Source organism: Nerophis lumbriciformis, linkage group LG06 (assembly GCF_033978685.3).
Source record: "Nerophis lumbriciformis linkage group LG06, RoL_Nlum_v2.1, whole genome shotgun sequence".
Classification (NCBI taxonomy): Eukaryota; Metazoa; Chordata; class Actinopteri; order Syngnathiformes; family Syngnathidae; genus Nerophis; species Nerophis lumbriciformis.
In genome coordinates, this window is record NC_084553.2 from 43,475,951 (window position 1) to 43,496,015 (window position 20,065).

The 20,065-nt window shown below is 38.1% G+C and overlaps 1 protein-coding gene across 1 annotated transcript in view; it reads left to right on the forward strand.

The window, feature by feature from the left end:
* tln2a (talin 2a) overlaps positions 1 to 20,065 on the forward strand; it is a 214,539-nt gene that overhangs the window by 66,615 nt on the left and 127,859 nt on the right. Inside the window, exon 2 of the mRNA XM_072913376.1 lies at positions 4,367 to 4,420. The gene's annotated coding sequence lies outside the window, so the exon portion shown is untranslated. The remainder of the gene's footprint in view (positions 1 to 4,366; positions 4,421 to 20,065) is intronic.

Here is a 20,065-nt window from a genome sequence, read left to right on the forward strand (position 1 = left end):
ATTACTTGGGCATTTGATGACATTTTCCTTGTAAATGTTAATTACGGAATCTGCTATATGTTCAAGGGGAACTTTTGCAATGCACAATAAATAAATGGCATACCCTTATTGTACAGCACACATTATTTCCCATTTAATCATCATGGCACATCAGACGCACACATTGCATACACTAGAGGAACATCAACATCATCTCTTTACCACTGGAGCAATGTGAGTCAATGGCGGCAAGAAACGTGAGACTGTTTCCTGCCAGTTTTGTTGAGTAAGCGACACTTGGGTGGGGATGGCGTATTGTTTACATGAGAGTCAGAAGGAGGCGGGGTTAGCTATTGTGTTGTCATCGCACGGCAGCTGCTCTGATCTGACCCTCTACTGTGCTGTATGCTTAACTTTTTCACTAGTAGCACCGGTGCTAATAAACGAAAATAATTTGTAGCACAGAATTTTTTTTGTAGCACAGAAAATGTTTTGTAGCAATATGAAATGTCTTAAATATCACAATTTCATTATTGACACTCAAACAAGTTACACATGTGCCCTCATAAAATAAACACAATGCTATCATAAGGCCTACTGTAACGCTCAATTAAACACAGAACATGCCTAAACTGTGCTAGCACTGTCACTAACACGAGTGTAGGGCTGGGCGATATGGATCAAAACTCATATCCTGATATAATTTGGCCCATAAACTAACCCATGAATGGAAATATCCGTTGACTTAACTTGATTTGTTTTTTTGGGGGAGTGATGTGATCCCAAATACACAAAAATAGTAAAGTAGGTTGTGCATAATAGGATCCTAACTTAAGAGGTGTTTTGAGGTAAGAAAAATGCCTTGAAAATAATATAAGAAAAATATAATCTCCAATCTTCTTAAAAAAAACATTTAGCAGTGCTCAATTCTTCAGCTAACAAAAACACAAAAGAACAAAATGTGAAAAAAAAGTGCCCTGGTTTAAGAGGACATGTTTAAATGTCAGCAGCAACATGAAATTAATTGACCTCTAACAATGATGTATTTATAGGTAAACATAATTATAGGACATAAACACAAAAATGTTAGTCAGGAACCCCTACCTGCCAACTGCTTCATGATGATGTGTGACAGGCTGTGGTCTGAAAATCACTTTTAAAAAGTCATTAATTGTAGTTACTTTACCCAAAGAAGTAATTGAATTACTCTTTAATAAATGTAATTAATTACTGAGCGTCGGTTGAGGTCGGCGGGGTTTGGTAGCGGGGGTGTATAATATAGCCCGGAAGAGTTAGGGCTGCATGGGATTCTGGGTATTTGTTCTGTTGTGTTTATGTTGTGTTACGGTGCAGATGTTCTCCCGAAATGTGTTTGTCATTCTTGTTTGATGTGGGTTCACAGTGTGGCGCATTATTAGTAAGAGTGTTAAAGTTTTTTATACCGCCACCGTCAGTGTAACCTGTGTGGTTGTTGACCAAGTATGCATTGCTGTCACTTACTGAGAAAGCAGAAGCTCCATACAACGTGTGGCTGGATAGGCATGCTGGTTGTAGTGGGCGCTAAATGCTGTAACATCACTGCATGTTCGAGAGAATAGTTGCCCTGAAATTTCGTAGTCTGCCGGAAAATCGGGAGGGTTGACAAGTATGACGCTGTCAAGCGCCATTCGTATAAAACCTGCGGGTCGCACTAACATTCAATTTTTATATTAAGGTGTAGGCCGCGTGTCTGAGACCCTTGGTTTATACATAGCACAAAGCAAAAGAAAAACTTTGTATGCAGTGTTATTTCATTTTAAATTTCAAAAGATTTTTGTGGCTCCCATTGTTTTCTTTAATTTGTGAAACTGGTCAAAATGGCTTTTTGACTGGTAAAGGTTGCTGACCCCTGTGCTATACAGATGGGTGCAAATTTTACTGTAGTTTTATCAAATTTGAATGGATTTATTTTAGGAGCAAAATGCGATAAAAGGGTTGAAATTCCTTGTGTGTGACTGTTTTTTTTTAAAGAAGTCGTACGGTCTATTTTTAGGCGCATTTGCGAGCAAATTTGTCGCACAGTACAGCACTGCTCGAACATGTTTGTGCTGCATTTTGAAAAAATTGATCACCGTAGCAGTGCTCTGCTTTGCATCACTGATCATCATCACCAGCAGTAACATCAGTTATGTTCCTTGTTTTCTACCTAAATAATGTCATCTGGATGAGTTTGTTTATTTTCACAGCACTCTTTAGTCCACAGGTGTCAAAACTCAAGGCTCGGGCCCCACATCATTTAATGTGGTGTGCCACATCATTTATCTTTTGTTGGGCCCACCACATCATTTCATGTGGCACGTCATAATAAAAACAATGGATTAGATTTATATAGTGTTTTTTCTAGTTACTCAAAGTGTGTGACAGTGAAAATTCTACGTGTTCCTTCACATCATTGAAGTTATTTCATGTGGTTTGTTAGGTCATTTACTGTATGTGGTCCGCCACGTCATCGATGTGGCATGTGAAAGACTGAAAAATAATAAAGCACTTTCTGGTTAAATGTATTTGTTCTTTACATTTTGACATGCAATTGCACATGTTTTACAAATCTACACTTTAATATTATCTGATCATGCAACAATTCTTTTTTTGGGGGGGGTTATCAAAAATAACTACTTAAATATCTGCCCATCACCATGACAATTTTAAAGCAAGTTATGGTTTATATATGATACATAACACATTTCTAATTTCTCATGACAGCATGTTCAAAAAGGAGTAGCAGTAAGCAGAGTAAATTTGATCCTACCCTTTTTGTATCATAGCAATTTCTAATAAATGTGTTTGTTACTCAATCTGTAACACAACAGTGATTGAATAAATTAATGAGAATGTAAATACATGTATTCATGTAAACTATTTTTTAAAATAAAAAAATTAAGTAATTTAATAGATTAATAAAATTATAATATTTTTTTTAATAAGGTACACAATGTTTATCAGGATTTTTCTTCTTAGTACTTTGTAAACACTTTGAGTTTAACAGTTTCTTAAAGGGGATCATATTAGTACTTTGTTTGACTTCTTTGCTTAATCCAATCCATAATTTAATTCCACATACTGATATACTAAAGTTCTTCAGTGTTGTGCGTGCATACAGATGTTTTAAGATTAATTTTACCTTCAGGTTATATTTCTCCTCTTTTGTTGAGAAGAATTGTACATTCTTGGGTCGCAGGTTATAGTTTGCTTTGTACATCATTTTAGCTGTTTGCAACTGCACCAAATCATTGAATTTAAAAGATTTTTGATTCAATAAATAAAGGGTTTGAATGTTCTCGATATCCAACGTTATGTATTATGCTACCCACCGTGTTTTGTAACATGGTTAGTGAATAGTGAAGTGAAGTGAAGTGAATTATATTTACCGTATTTTTCGGACTATTAGTCACATTTTTTTTCATAGTTTGGCCGGGCTCCAGAGCGACTTATATATGTTTTTTTCCTTTTTTTATTATGCATTTTCGGCAGGTGCGACTTATACTCCGGTGCGACTTATACTCCGAAAAATACGGTATATAGCACTTTTTCTCTAGTGACTCAAAGTGCTTTACATAGTGAAACCCAATATCTAAGTTACATTTAAACCAGTGTGGGTGGCACTGGGAGCAGGTGGGTAAAGTGTCTTGCCCAAGGACACAACGGCAGTGACTAGGATGGCGGAAGCGGGTATCGAACCTGCCATACTAACCGAGCTATACCGCCCCATGTACCTTTGTTGTTATTTCCCCATGTTTCTGCACAATAACTCAGATATGGTAACACTAGCGAGCAGTAGAGAATATGGAGTGATTTTTGGTCCAGAACATATGTTGCTTTATTCATGATTCATGTATTTTGTTTGTCACCGTATGTTGTATATTTCCATATGAGATTTCCAGTTCATGTTATCGTATATTATTACACCCCAAAATGTGATTTATATCCACACCACCTATTTGTATTGGGTTTGACTCTCTCTTTTACTGGTACCGAATAGCAGTTTTACTAAGACTCAAAGATGGTCTGTTTTTGTCAAATTTGCCAATGGAAATGATGTAACAAAGCTATTATACGTTTGTATTCATATACTGTATATTCACTGTTACAACGTCCCTCTGAGGGCAGTCACAATTGTGATATGTCCCTCAATAAAAGCAAGTTTGACACCTCAGCTTCATCGATTTTTATATACCAGTGTGTCCAAGTGATATAAAATCTAGAATGAATGTTCATCATGGCAAGCAAGATGCATATGTTGTAAAAAGCAGAAAACCTCTAGTTGTATTTTATTTGCATTATTGATACATTATCACCTGCATTTTATTTATCTTAATGTCTCACTAAAGTCCCCTATTTGTCTTTTCAGCTGCGAAGAGCAGCACACGCACGCGAGGCGGCCCTTTCCCCTTTCAGCAAAAAGGTAACATTTGTGTTGATGTTAGTATGTTAGCATGTGTTGTCACTACAGATTTGTGTTTCAGCCTCACCTAATACAAGCCATGAGGACGTTTTTTTTTGTTTTTTTTTACATGCAGAGGTTTAAGAAAAAAGAGCAGACACTTTCTTGTCAGTGGCTGAAAGTTGCCATGGTTACAGTATGCACATTGATTTGCATCAAAGTCCACATTTACAATGTTAAATGCTTGAATAGCAGTTTTTTTTGTTGTATTTTAGCAAACCTGCATCGTCTGGAAGCCAAAATTCTTAAAATTTGAATGTAAAATAAAACACAAATACAATACAAAAAAAGAACAGAGTAAAAAAATTAAGAATAACATTTAAAAAAATATATATTAGTAAAGTAATAAAAGGATAAATCAATAGTCAACGCCGATAATTAAAACAAATAAAATAAAATGAAAATAAATACATTGAAAAATATCAAATTTCATTATCTCCTTAGTAATGTAATAAAAGAATCAATCAATAGTCAAAATCGATAACTAAAACAAATATAATAAAATGTAATTAAATAGACAGTAATGAAACAATACAAAGAATAAATAATACATAAAAAATATAAAAAAACCAAGAACATTTATTTATTTATTTGAATAAGGACAATGCATATTCATCAACACAGAGCAACAATGTAAATATGCCGGAGTTTTAGCACAATAGCTCATTTTCATCCGCTGTCCTAAGGCAGGTTAATACAGTAAACATTCAACAGGTCATGATACAAAAGAATACATAAATCACAAGACATTACACATTACAATCATACCATAAGCACAGACCATGGACAAAAAAATAAAACAAACCACAAACAAACAAAAACTAGTGAGTCTAATTGTGCGTGCATGTCTGATTAGTTTTCAACCACCGTTTCAGTGCAGTTTTAAATGTTAAATAGATGTCACAGTTTCTGACATGGGCTGGCAGCCTGTTCCATGACCGTATGCCTCTGATAGACTCCACCATTTGGCCAAATTTAGTTCTGCGCAGCACGGTGGAACAGGGGTTAGTGCATGTGTCTCATAATACGAAGGTCCTGGGTTCAATCCCGGGCTCGGGATCTTTCTGTGTGGAGTTTGCATGTTCTCCCGGTGACTGCGTGGGTCCCCTCCAGGTAATCCGGCTTCCTCCCACCTCCAAAAACACGCACCTGGGGATAGGTTTATTGGCAACACTAAATTGGCCCTCGTGTGTGAATGTGAGTGTGAATGTTGTCTGTCTATCTGTGCTGGCCCTTTGATGAGGTGGCGACTTGTCCAGGGTGTACCCCGCCTTCCGCCCGAATGCAGCTGAGATAGGCTCCAGCACCCCCCGCGACCCCAAAAGGGACAAGCGGTAGAAAATGGATGGATGGATAGTTGCGCCTTTGTACGTTGCAGTCCCCTCTTGTCACTGCTCTAATTTAATTAAGACCATATAAAATGATCAATACAAAGTAAAGGGAGAATCGGACAAATAGAAAAATCATGTCATGTATTGTTTATATGTTGAAATAGTTTGCTCAGCATGGTAAAACATAAAGAGTAAACAGTACAGTACTGTAAATAGTTGAGCAGGATTTTTTTATCATTTATAAATATTCAACCGACTTATCACTTTGCATTATGTGTGTTTTTGGTTATTTGGCACTCGCATTGCTTTTAAGTGCTTGAACCAAAATGGTTTCATTGTCATGCGTCACTCTATGACGGGGTACATTTTTTTAAACATGACTCAGCGAGACGCATTTGCGGGCCAATTAAGTGGCAGCATCTGGTGCTTCGCCACTAACTGCGACGGCGCTCCACTCGGCACTCGAGGTTACAGTTGCAGCTGTGCGTCTCAGCCTCCCAGTGTTTTAATGAGCTGCTGTCATCTTCAGAGCATAGGGAACTCAATCAGATATGTTCTCCATTTAAAAGGGAAACGTTCAATGTACTGTACAATCCCGTGCTGTGACCCTTTAAAATGCTGACACATTATTTTTAGTGGTGTTCAGCATTGCTGACAAGAAGCTAATTACAATTAGGGTTTGATGTTCCATGTTTGAATCCTGACAAAGGGCTCATTAAAACAAACACTCAAATGTCTATGAATGTTCTCATTCATTCAGGTCATTGTCCTCTCAGGGCATTCAATAGATCGCAACTGGACGGTTTAGTTTTTCTTAGACGACGTTTCGAGTAGGCTTCATCAGTTCATGCTCATAGACTTAGAATAGTCAGATCTAGACTTAGACTGTTCAGATCTAGTCTAGCGGCTGGTGCCAAAGCCCCAAATATTTATACTCCAAAACCTAGAGGGTGTGCTCGGGCGAGGATGGTTTTGCCCTATCGTAGTGAGAAAGACAACTGCTTAGATGCAGTTGATGTACTCCAATGGGCTTTTTCCTATTGAAAGCCATTATAGCAATGAGGGAACGTGTGATGATAACCATAGATCCATACATTGACTTTATGAAGACTTGCAACACTTATATTTAAAAAAAACAACAAAAAAACATATGCAGTACCAAAAAACAAATCTATAGAATTCTGGCTATGACAAAAAATTATAAACATTTAAAAAATATTTATTATTTTTTTCACTATTACTCATACTTGCCAACCCTCCCGATTTTCCCGGGAGACTCCCGAATTTCAGTGCCCCTCCCGAAAATCTCCCGGGGCAACCGTTCTCCCGAATTTCTCCCGATTTCCACCCGGACAACAATATTGGTGGCGTGCCTTAAAGGCACTGCCTTTAGCATCCTCTCTCACCTGAAAAAGAGACTATTATATATGTCTCCGTTATCCATAGGTTTATCTATAACCCTTAAAGTAGGCAGGTACGGAGCTATTTCTCAGCGTGTGTTTATTCCACGTTAATACACTGACGCACAACATTCGGATTCCCATCATGCATTGCTGCAAAACTACGGCAAGTAGTAATGTCCAAAAACATAACAGAGACGAAGCAGAAGAACGAAGAAGAGACATGGCGACGACGAGTAAGAAGAAGAAGTACGCTTGCAAGTTCCAAAATGATTGGAAAAAATAATTTCAGTTCATCCAGGACAGCTCGAAGGGGAAGGGGTATGCAGCCTGCACATTTTGTAGATCAGACTTCTCCATTGAACACGGTGGCTGAATATATACACTCATTCATGAACAGATTATTTATATATATATATATATATATATATATATATATATATATATATATATATAATGTGTGTGTAAGAAATACTTGAAAATATACAACCCCCCCCCCCCAAACAATATTGGGGGCGTGCCTTAAAGGCACTGCCTTTAGCGTCCTCTCTCACCTGAAAAGGAGACTATTATATATGTCTCCGTAAGAACAAAAGAAGAGGCGTGGCGACGACGAGTAAGAAGAAGAAGTACGCTTGCAAGTTCCAAAATGATTGGAAAAAATAATTTCAGTTCATCCAGGACAGCTCGAAGGGGAAGGGGTATGCTGCCTGCACATTTTGTAGATCAGACTTCTCCATTGAACACGGTGGCTGAATATATATACTCATTCATGAACAGATTATTTATACATACATATATATATATATATATATATATATATATATATATATATATATATATATATATATATATATAATGTGTGTGTAAGAAATACCCGCCCCCCCCCCCCCCCCCCCACACACACACACACACACACCCTCCCATCTCCCGAATTCGGAGGTCTCAAGGTTGGCAAGTATGCTATTACTACATGTTATTATTTTATTATTTTATTTTGAGCATGTAAAGTACTTAATGTAAAAACAAATACATATTTAAAAAAGGCCGATGCAACACTTATAGCGCTATCTTGTACCCATTTTGATTAGTATAGTTACCTTCAAGGGCAATATTTGAACTGAAGGAGAATTTGGGCCTGATCAGAATTGGTTCGTCAGAGCCTAGGGGGCGCAACAATGTATGGAGGCCTACACAGGATTTTAACAATTATTTGCATTTAATTGCAAATATTTTTAATCTTGTAGCTGTCCACACAATAATAAAATGAAAAAAATACAGTATATATACAATAGCCAGTCTTTGTGTTGCGAGTCTTAATGTCGTGTGTGACCACTCAGGTCACGTTTACCAATTGTTTGGTTCGGGGTTTAGCTCGCCATCCAACTCCTGGAAAATCGTGAATCATAGAATCCAGTCCAGCGACGGAATCTAAATAAAGCAAAGGAAAGAAAAAAAAACCCTTATCTGAAAGAGGTCATAATACAACAGCTAAATGTATGCATCATAGCAAGGGTCGGCAACCCAAAATGTTGAAAGAGCCATATTGGACCAAAAATACAAAAAACAAATCTGTCTGGAGCCGCAAAAAACGAAAAGCCATGTATAAGTCTTATAATGAAGGCAACTCATGACGTAAGTGTCTATATTAGCTATAATAGCCTACTATGAAAATGACCATGTGTCGCAGGCTGAATCATGTTATAGATAGGAAAATGCATTTTTAGACAATATGATTTACCTAGGAGACACAGAGCAGTAGAAAATAGATTAGAAAGGACAGATTTAAAAAAATAATTAAAAAAATAATTAAAAAAATAAAAAATTACTTGGGACTTCCCGCGCACCGGATTTTGGACGCTGACGGGCCGGGTCCGGGCCGTAGTTTGGGGACCCCTGATCTACAATGTAAATAGTCATGAAAATAAAGAAAACGCATTGAATGAGGAGAAGGTGTGTCCAAACTTTTGGCCTGTACTGCATATGGGTTAATAAATGATGACCATTTTGCTTTATTACAATTAAATATGACAATCTTTGTAACAAAGTTTTAAACATCAATGACTATAATATCACCTTTGACCTCAAACAATCTTGCCCAATTCCAGCTGGACATTGTTCTTTTTAAAAAAGCTGAAGACAATTGTCTGTTTTTGTAGCAGGTATCACATGTATTGTTAAAGTGCAGATATGTCCTCATATCCACGCTGACATTCCCACACTAAAAGCTCTGAGAGTTGCTCAGTGGGAGCAATTAGTAGCTCTGTGTTGGAGGACGCTACGGCGGTGGATGAGCCAGGGAGAATCGGGTAACACTACGACTTTGAGGCTATCCTTAGCCGTGACGTGACATCGTGGTCATGATGACCGCCTGGCCGGCTCCTATTTAGTGAATGTGAGCCTGCTACCGTGGGTACAGTCAGCAGGATGTAGCCCTCTCAAACCTCGGGCATTAGCCTCCTCGGCACCCTTGTGTAGATCATGGGTGTCCTCATGTCTTTGCTTACATGGAAGTCTCTAAAATAGCCTGTGAGTCATCGTAGTAGGATGTTTTAACTATTCCTGACGGACTAAAGTTAGCCTTAGCCTCTTACCTTTTCACCAGTGTAACTACAGCCAGGGGCGCAGCATCAAATTCTGGGTCCCCATCCCACCCTGAACCCAACGTCACCGACCCATACATGTACACTTGGTGTGTTTAGATGCACAAAAAAAATATTTATAGCAAATATTTGCATTGAAACACACATCTAAAAACTTAAATTTGGTTTTTGACTTTAAATGATGGGATTAGCATATCTAGAACATATTTAGATAAACCCCCCAAAGTAATTTCGGTATTTTATTAAAATAAAAAAATATTTTTAAAGTGTTAACACATTCCATATACCGTACATGGACTGAATATGGATTTAAATGTTCATATAACCTAACATTATTCACTTAAATATGATAATTTTGTCAAATTTTATTTTACTTCGAAGTTTAAAGATTAGCTGATTTACGTATACCGTACATTTCAGACTATAAGTCATTACTTTTTTCTTACACTTTGAACTCTGCGGTTTATAAAGACAGAGTGACTAATTTTGGGATTATTCTTCGCTGGCGGCTATAATAATAGTTTTGTAGAAAAAAATAAATAAATCAAGCAAAAACACAGAGAGGTGTTTTATTGTTTCTGCTATAGCGCCATCTTTTGGACGGGTTTGCTCACTGCAGGTGCTGCAGTGTCCTTCCATTTACTGCCAGTGCTTTTTTTGTTTTTCAACCGAAGTGTTGTTTGTCTTCTAGCCGTCCATAGCGTTCCTACTCGTATGGATTCTTTATGCATCACTCCGAGCATCGTTTGTAAGTTTTACAGCATAACTAAACTGTTTATACTTACTAATCCGTCCCATGCGTGATGTCTGTAAGAGTGTTTTCTTGCATATTTGTACATGCTATGGTAATGTAATGACGCTAGCATCGTTAGCATTAGGAAATATGCTCACACATTTACGAGTGTCTGTGTTGGTATTATTAACTTACAACGGCATTCTTTTATTGTTTCAGTTCCACTAATTCCTCAGTAAACTTAACAAAATTTCACCGTGGCGTCATTGAGTCTGTTCAGCTGACTGGAGAGCTAGCTTCCGCAGCTAGTGGGTCCATGACCATAGACATCTTATAAGTAGACGCAGCATCTACTGCTACTGCCTACTGGCGCTGACGAGACGCGGGGCCGCCATCTTGGAGTGGTGATCCGCTCCACTCAGTGCAATTCATTTGGCATGAGCAATGAACTGTCAGCACTTTAATTCATCTTACCTCACTGAACACCACTGATTTTCACGCGTTTTTTTGTCATACGTGTAGCTATGATAAAGGACACATGTTTTGGCGTGTTTTATTATTCATAGTTTGCTTAACAGTAATAGAATATTGTTATATGCTATAAGTGACCAGACGTCCGAGATCAAAAGTGGGAATATAATCCCAGAGAAGGGGGGAAAAAACGGTCAGCTATTTTATAAGTTCAAGAAACAATATGATTAGGTTATATATACATGCGTATATCCTACATAAAAATTGGGTTGGAAAGCTAGACTAAATTTAGACTTGTATAATACTGTATAGCCACTGTCCATCTGATTGTCTAGTTAGCTAACATGCGCCGGCGCAACGCGACCTAATACGCATGGGGTGAAAAAAAAGCGTCCATCTGCTCCAAGCTTTCCAGTAGATGACTTGAAGTTATTTAAAAGAGCTAAATTGTAAATAGTTTGCTATGCATTTTACATTTTTTTGCTGTTTTGTGTGCAAGTTTTTAGATTGAAAATGTATCTCCTTTGAACGATATCCAATGTTGTGGTATTTCAATGAACTAGAATCCAGTGTGCTGCGGGGCCTTATTGTTGTGAATCACACCTGAGCCATCATAAATTAATAAAATCTTTCATCGACATGAGAAAGTAAACAATGCGATAAACTGTTTGGGACACGAGGGGATGGTTCCATCTTTTAGCTGCGCGCTAATGGCGGAGTTAGCGAAGATGCAGGCATCATGCACACTGCCTGGCCATTTCACAGTCACATCCATAAAGCAATATTTGTAGTCACACACTGCCTATCACGATCACATTCACGGGAGGAAGGGAACACATTTTTCAGTAAATAGAATCACAGCTGACTGTTCGAAAGTTCTGTTGCCGTCTGAGATGTGTAGTATCCGAAATAGCTGCAATCGCCCGTTGCCTTCTCTTAAGGTATTGATTTGTGATTTCCAAAAGCGTCTGTACAAGTACAAGAAGTAGAAACACGGGCAAGTTCTGCTTGACCCGCATCCATCTTTGTCATGAAGCTGGCTGTGGCGCGTTCTTTGTGATATCACTTCCTGTGTGGGATGCAGACTTTTTGGCGTCACTTTGTGTAGGGGCGGTCTTTCTGGCGTCACTTCTTCTCCGAACTCACTTTGTAAGCTAAGTGCCCGGAGATTCAAGAAATACACGGCGCACTTAGCCATGTAAAAATTTGTCAGAGGGGGACCTTAAACGATGGTTTAGTGTGGCTGAAACGGGGCTTAGGTTAAATAAGTATTCGTTTAAGGGGTTTAACGACTTAGTGTAGACATGGCATTAGCTTGGACAGATCTAATCTGAGCGCTTGGTGCCAAGGTCCGAACTATTTATCCTCTAACATGAGGAGTGTATGCACAGGAAGGAATGCTTTTGTACTTTTGTGTCCATCAACACATTTTAACAATCGTATCGAATCGTTCATAAACTAAATCGAATTGCATCGAATCGTTCTGTTTTATAAAACAAATAGTTTTTGTATCGCATTGTAAACCATGTATCGAGATGCGAACCGAATTGTCCATCTCAAAGAGATTCACGTCCCTAACAGTGACGAAATGCATGACTAATAAAACGTAGGTAACGTCACACAACTGCATTTATAAGTGTTTAGTTTGTAAAAGGCTCAGGTTTAATCTCCTGACAGCAAGGATCATCGCTGCTCTTTAAAGGGGAACATTATCACAATTTCAGAAGGGTTAAAACCATTAAAAACCAGATACCAGTGGCTTATTTTATTTTTCGAAGTTTTTTTCAAAATTTTACCCATCACGCAATATCCCTAAAAAAAGCTTCAAAGTGCCTGATTTTAACCATCGTTGTATACACCCGTCCATTTTCCTGTGACGTCACATAGTGATGCCGATACAAACAAACATGGCGGATAGAACAGCAAGTTTATAGTGACATTAGCTCGGATTCAGACTCGGATTTCAGCGGCTTAAGCGATTCAACAGATTACGCATGTATTGAAACGGATGGTTGTAGTGTGGAGGCAGGTAGCGAAAACGAAATTGAAGAAGAAACTGAAGCTATTGAGCCATATCGGTTTGAACCGCATGCAAGCGAAACCGACGAAAACGACACGACAGCCAGCGACACGAGAGAAAGCAAGGACGAATTCGGCAATCGCCTTCTAACCAACAATTGGTATGTGTTTGTTTGGCATTAAAGGAAACTAACAACTATGAACTAGGTTTACAGCATATGAAATACATTTGGCAACAACATTCACTTTGAGAGTGCAGACAGCCTAGTTTTCATCAATTAATATATTCTGTAGACATACCCTCATCCGCTCTCTTTTCCTGGGGGTCTGGCGGCAGATTTCTTTGACTTTATCGTTGGAAATGCATCTGCTTTGAGTGTCGCAGGATATCCACACATTCTTGCCATCTCTGTCGTAGCATAGCTTTCGTCGGTAAAGTGTGCGGAACAAACGTCCAATTTCTTGCCACTTTTGCATCTTTGGGCCACTGGTGCAACTTGAATCCGTCCCTGTTCGTGTTGTTACACCCTCCGACAACACACCGACGAGGCATGATGTCTCCAAGGTACGGAAAACAGTCGAAAAAAACGGAAAATAACAGAGCTGATTTGACTCTGTGTTTGTAATGTGTTTGAGAAAATGGCGGATTGCTTCCCGATGTGACGTCACAACGTGACGTCATCGCTCCGAGAGGGAATAATAGAAAGACGTTTAATTCGCCAAAATTCACCCATTTAGAGTTCGGAAATCGGTTAAAAAAAAAAGGTCTTTTTTCTGCAACATCAAGGTATATATTGACGCTTACATAGGTCTGGTGATAATGTTCCCCTTTAACTAAACCTGGCAGTCGCCGCAGAGACGCAAGCTCTGCATGAATATAAGCCCACAAATCATGTTTTTGTACACAGCAAATCGAATTGATTAGTTCAAGTTGCTCACTAAAAGGCTTCAGAGCACTGGTTTCACTCTTTGTAATTTTCCAATCCTACTGTTGACCCTGTCTCTTCAACTGTACATGTTTTATTGGTGACTGTTTGCCTTCTGCCTTTTGTAAGTAAAGCAGAACACAATAGTCGTAATGGTGCACTTTATATGACTTGTTTGTCTATCTACATATCAACGTTTGCATGTCACTCACTAAAGTCAACAAAGCAGCAATCGATTCACTTGCGTTACTTATTCCCTCTCTGACCGACATACGGTGCATGCGACCTTGGAATTTCCCATCGGATCCACTCCTTTTGTAAAACAGATGACTCAGACAGCCATAAAATTCCATTATTCACTCATAGGTTGACATTCAAGTTATGTGTTTGAAAATGGATGGAGAGAGATTCACATTATGTGTGTATGCACTGACGCTGGAATTGAAAAGTAATGACGATTTTAAAGGCCATGACGGACAGGGGCCCTAAAAAAAAACCTTTTTCCAAACTTTTTCCAACAACGTTGTACAGAAAAGTACAAAAATACTAAAACCGATATAATGTGGGTGGATCAATTTATGCTAAATAAACTATCTGAACAAAACATCCACATCTTAGCTTTATGTTATAAGTGGTAACAAAGCAAATGGTAACATATAGGGGTTTAACGATTCATTTCGATAATGATACGATTCATAATTTGTGGTTGCCGATACGATTCAGGGACAATCTTATTTTGTTAGAAGGATACGATCCGAAATGAGTCAGTGAATTGAATTTGATATAGTAACTTTTTAGAATAAACAACAACTAGTGTGACAGTGAAATAAATAGTGGATACTAGACAGTGCAGGAGAAGTTTCCTATATTCCTGTTATTTCTTGTCAGGGAATTATGTATAATTGAATTATGGATACAAACAAGTAAGTAAACAACAATTAATGGCCAAAGCTTTTACATCATATTTGAATGTAACGCGGCCCTCATTTTCAGTATATAAGAAATGTTCAATATAAATACAGTAACCAACATTTTAACAGTATATTTACCTGCTACTTTTGCTTTTGTTTTGCATTATAGAAATAATACAATATTTATATAAAAAATAAAACGCAACAAACATGTATCCAGGTTAAATTAACCTGCTACTTTTACTGTTGTGTTTTTAACATGCAAATAATACAAAATAAATTAATATAAAAGATTAAGTGCAACTAAATCTGTTCAGGTTAAATGAGCAGTGGTTTGACCTGCTACTACTCCCATTTTATTAACTGTAGCAGAGAAAAGTCAAAACAAATGCAAACGTCACAACACAACTTTCAGCGATAGCACAATTGCAAAAGCCACATCAAATAGAAACGATACAACCCAACAACATAAAGCCATAACAAAGATGGAAAAGAAGTGATAGTGACAGCGGACAAGTTTCGGCGACTCATTGCTGCGACGGAAAGTTGAAAATGGTGTAATGAACAAAGTTGGAAGAGTAAGTGAAGTGTAGCCTCTTTTTCAGTCAGAAACTATTTTTTTTTTACTTTTTCAATAATACTAATATATGGGGCTGTGAATCTTTGGACACCACATGATTTGAATCGATTCTTGGGGGTAACAATTCGATTCAGATTTGATTCTCCATTCAAAACAACTCTTGATTGGACGGCGTGGCGAAGTTGGTAGAGTGGCCGTGCCAGCAATCGGAGTGTTGCTGGTTACTGGGGTTCAATCCCCACCTTCTACCATCCTAGTCATATCCGTTGTGTCCTTGGGCAAGACACTTCACCCCTTGCTCCTGATGGCTGCTGGTTAGCGCCTTGCATGGCAGCTCCCGCCATCAGTGTGTGAATGTGTGTGTGAATGGGTGAATGTGGTAATACTGTCAAATCGCTTTGAGTACCTTGAAGGTACAAAAGCGCTATACAAGTATAACCCATTTATCATTTATTTGATTCAAAATAAAAAAAATTTAATAGCATTGGGTGCAAGTTCAATGATTAACTAAATTCCTTCATAAAATAGATAACAGCTCTGATACATTTCTGTATTACTTGTTTTGTTCCATAGAATTCTCCCCAAACATTTCATAAAGTCAAATACCAATAATTTAGGCATCAAGAGAAGTATCCAACACTTCTTTTTATTTTATTATTTAAAAAAAGTTTTTTTTTTTTTTTAAATAAATATGTACAGCAGATATGGGCAGCTATATCAACAATATGATTTGCCTCAGTGGCTGGAAAGGAGAGATTAAAACAAACAATTTTAAAACAAAATAAAAAAATAGGTTTTTGATTTTTTTGAGTCGATTAAGAATTGTTATAAATAGGAATCGCGATTAATTCGAAAACATATATACTATGTTCAGGAAGTTGGTCCGTCGCCGTAACTTTGCTCCCCTGTCACTTCCGCCGTGTCCGTCGCCTGCTTTGTGGCTTAAAGTTGTGTTGCGGTTTATATTGTGTTGTGGCATTTGTATTTGTTGTGACCTTTTCGGTCTGCCATTCTTAAATCCAATATTTTCCTTTTTTCTCGTACCGATAAAATCAACTTGTTTCCTTTTAAAACTATGTTGGATCGGTACTTATCTTCCGAGAGGCAAACTTGCCGAGCACAGATCGATGTACCGTATTTTTCGGACCAAAGGGCGCACCGGATTAAAAGGCGCACTGCCTATGAGCGGATTTATTCAGGTCTTTTTTCAAACAAAAGGCGCACCGGATTATAAGGCGCTTTAAAGGGGTTATATTATGTTTGTTTTTTTCTAAATTTAAAACACTATCTTGTGGTCTACATAACATGTAATGGTGGTTCTTTGGTGAAAGTGTTGCATAGATGATGTTTTACAGACCATCTTCAAGTAGCTTTCTGAGCGTCCCTTCTGGATGCGCCGTATTGTGGGCGGTCTTACCTACGTGGCTCACCTTCGACAGCGTCTTCTTCCCGTCATCTTTGTTGTAGCGGTGTAGCGTGCAAGGACGGGAGTGGAAGAAGTGTCAAAAGATGGCGCTAACTGTTTTAATGACATTCAAACTTTACTTAAATCAATAACGGAGCAGCATCTTCTCATCCGTGGCTCAATAATGCAACATCAACGGCGGAAATTAGTCCTGTGAAAAACCGTCTGACCGGAACCCTCTAATAACTAAAGTTCCGTGGGTGAATTATGTAAACCCACTACAGTTTTTAGCGCTTTGATAGCTGACATATATAAGTAAGAACTTTACGCTACTTTATATTAGAAATGGCAACAGCGGATGATGAATGCCACATAAGAAGGTCGAGAAAAAGAAGAAGCCTATGACTATGCCCTCGGCGCGCACTACAATTGCGGACACACGCACATTTTCAGGACTTATGCAGATCCCAAATACAGATCAGCAGGTACCAGAAGGTAAGAAAAGTTGGTTTTGCATAATATTGCGAAATAAAACGCCAGGTAATATGTCTGCTAATAGGTGCCATTTTCCGGTCCATATACACGCAGCATAATAATACTCGTATGTTTAATGCGCCGACAATCCATCAAGCGGTGCGACTTCATAGCTTACCGAAGTCGTACTAAAACACTTTGACAGATTTTTGAGCGCCGTGTGTAATGTTCTATATTCTCAAAGGAACATTTAAAGTTTTGGTGTGGTTTGCTGCCATCATATTGCAGTCTACACTTATCTCTTATGTATGACTGCCATCTACTGGTCACACTTATCATTACACCATGTACCAAATAAAATTGCTTTGAGGTCAGTAAGGACAACCAGAATTATGCCGTACATTAGGCACACCGGGTTATAATTTTTGAGAAAATTAAAGGATTTTAAGTGCGCCGTATAGTCCGAAAAATTCGATAGTGAATCTTAGGAACATAAATCGATATATCAATTAATCGCTATACCCCTATAATCTAAGCCCCATTAGATATATATTTTTTATTACAGTCGTCCCTTGCTTCACCACGTCTCAAATTTCTTTCAATTTTTTTGTTTTTGTAGCATATTCTACAACATTCTTGTGTGTATAACTGGATATACAGCTGATTATACAGATGCTTACATTATGTGTGTATGTGACCGGACTAATGGCGTTTACATTATGCATTTATAGAAATAGACATCAAATGTTTTTACATGTACAGTATGTGAACTAATCAAGACGTGTGTATGTGAACGACCAGACATGTTTATTTAATGCAATTTGAGTAATAATTACATCAGATTTAACCTTAACCTACTCAGAAGTTAACCATGTTATTGCTTATCGAGTTGTCAATGGAAAAAAGACCATTTGAAACCCAACCAATGGCCTAAAGAGGAAAAATGGTTATGGAAGTGGTAGCTGAAATATGTCGGCCCTTCACAGTCGAGTAGTCGTGTGACAAATGTGCAAAAAATATTCCCACCCATCCCTCTTCTGTAAAGGCTTCATTGATTCCATTTCCTGTCACAGTTGACTTTCATTGCCAGTGAAATGATGAGGATCAGACAAGTGGATGGCGGTGAATGGTCAATGGTTCAGAGGGGAGTGTTTTGCCACTGTTTGCCTGCTGCATGAAACCTGACACATGCACCGCCTCAGAGACCAACACCTGGCCAGCTCTTTTTCATTCACACAAAGGCAGGACGGCATGGAACAAACCGCTCGTGTCACAAAACCCCTCTATACCACCAAGGTGGATCGTAGCATACATCGTGTCAATTGAAACTATCCCTATACTGTAGTCTACCTTTTCACTTCTGTTGCATTTTCTGGCATACCCTATAGCAGGGGTCACCAACGCGGTGCCCGCGGGCACCAGTTAGCCCATAAGGACCAGATGAGTAGCGCGCTGGCCTGTTCTAAAAATAGCTCAAATAGCAGCACTTACCAGTGAGCTGCCTCTATTTTTTAAATTGTATTTATTTACTAGCAAGCTGGTCTCGCTTTGCTCGACATTTTTAATTCTAAGAGAGACAAAACTCAAATAGAATTTGAAAATCCAAGAAAATATTTTAAAGACTTGGTCTTCACTAACTGACAAAGAAACAGATGACAGATTTGGTGTCCAGTTCAAAGTGTGACATGATTTATTTAAAAATTTGAGAGTTTACTTTTGTATTTTACATGAGTTATTATTTGTACAAACATGGTGCAAAGTAATTCATGATTTGTTAAAAAATGTTAGTGGCTAGCTAGTTAAAATGGGATATTGTGATTTCACAAGACTGTCTTAGAAGTGATCATTTGAAAATGTTCAATTTGAAAAATGTGCACTTAGAGAAAATATAAAAATAAAGTGTTGCATATTGATATTTTTATATTTTAATATTTTATTTGATATATATTTATTGTGAACAATCATTAAGATGATCAGTGTTTCCACAAAGAAAAATATCATTAATTATTAATAATAACATAGAGTTAAAGATAAATTGAGCAAATTGGCTATTTCTGCTATTTAAGTGTGTATCAAACTGGTAGTCCTTCGGATTAATCAGTACCCAAGAAGTAGCTCTTGGTTTCAAAAAGGTTGGTGACCCCTGCCCTATAGTAATCTAATGCTATTGTAATTTATAAAAGAAAAGCACAACATGGAATTAAAACCACAAAGAGGATGATATTGTACGGTTTGATGTGTGTAGGTTAAAGGGGAACATTATCACCAGACCTATGTAAGCGTCAATATATATACCGTATTTTCCGCACTATAAGGCACACCTAAAAACCACAAATTTTCTCAAAAGCTAACAGTGCGCCTTATAACCCGGTGCGCTTTATTACGATTCATTTTCATAAAGTTTCGATCTCGCAACTTCGGTAAACAGCCGCCATCTTTTTTCCCGGTAGAACAGGAAGCGCTTCTTCTTCTACGCAAGCAACCGCCAAGGAAAGCACCCGCCCCCATAGAACAGGAAGCGCTTTAAGCAACCACCCGCCCCCGGAAGAAGAAGAAAAAACGCGCGGATATCACCGTACGTTTCATTTCCTGTTTACATCTGTAAAGACCACAAAATGGCTCCTACAAAGGACAAGGATCCGGTTCATAAAAAGACGCAATCTCTCCATCCGCACACGGATTACTACCGTATTTCACAGCAACTGATATTCCTGTGAACTGCACTGTGGAACGGGAGCACGTACGGTGAATAT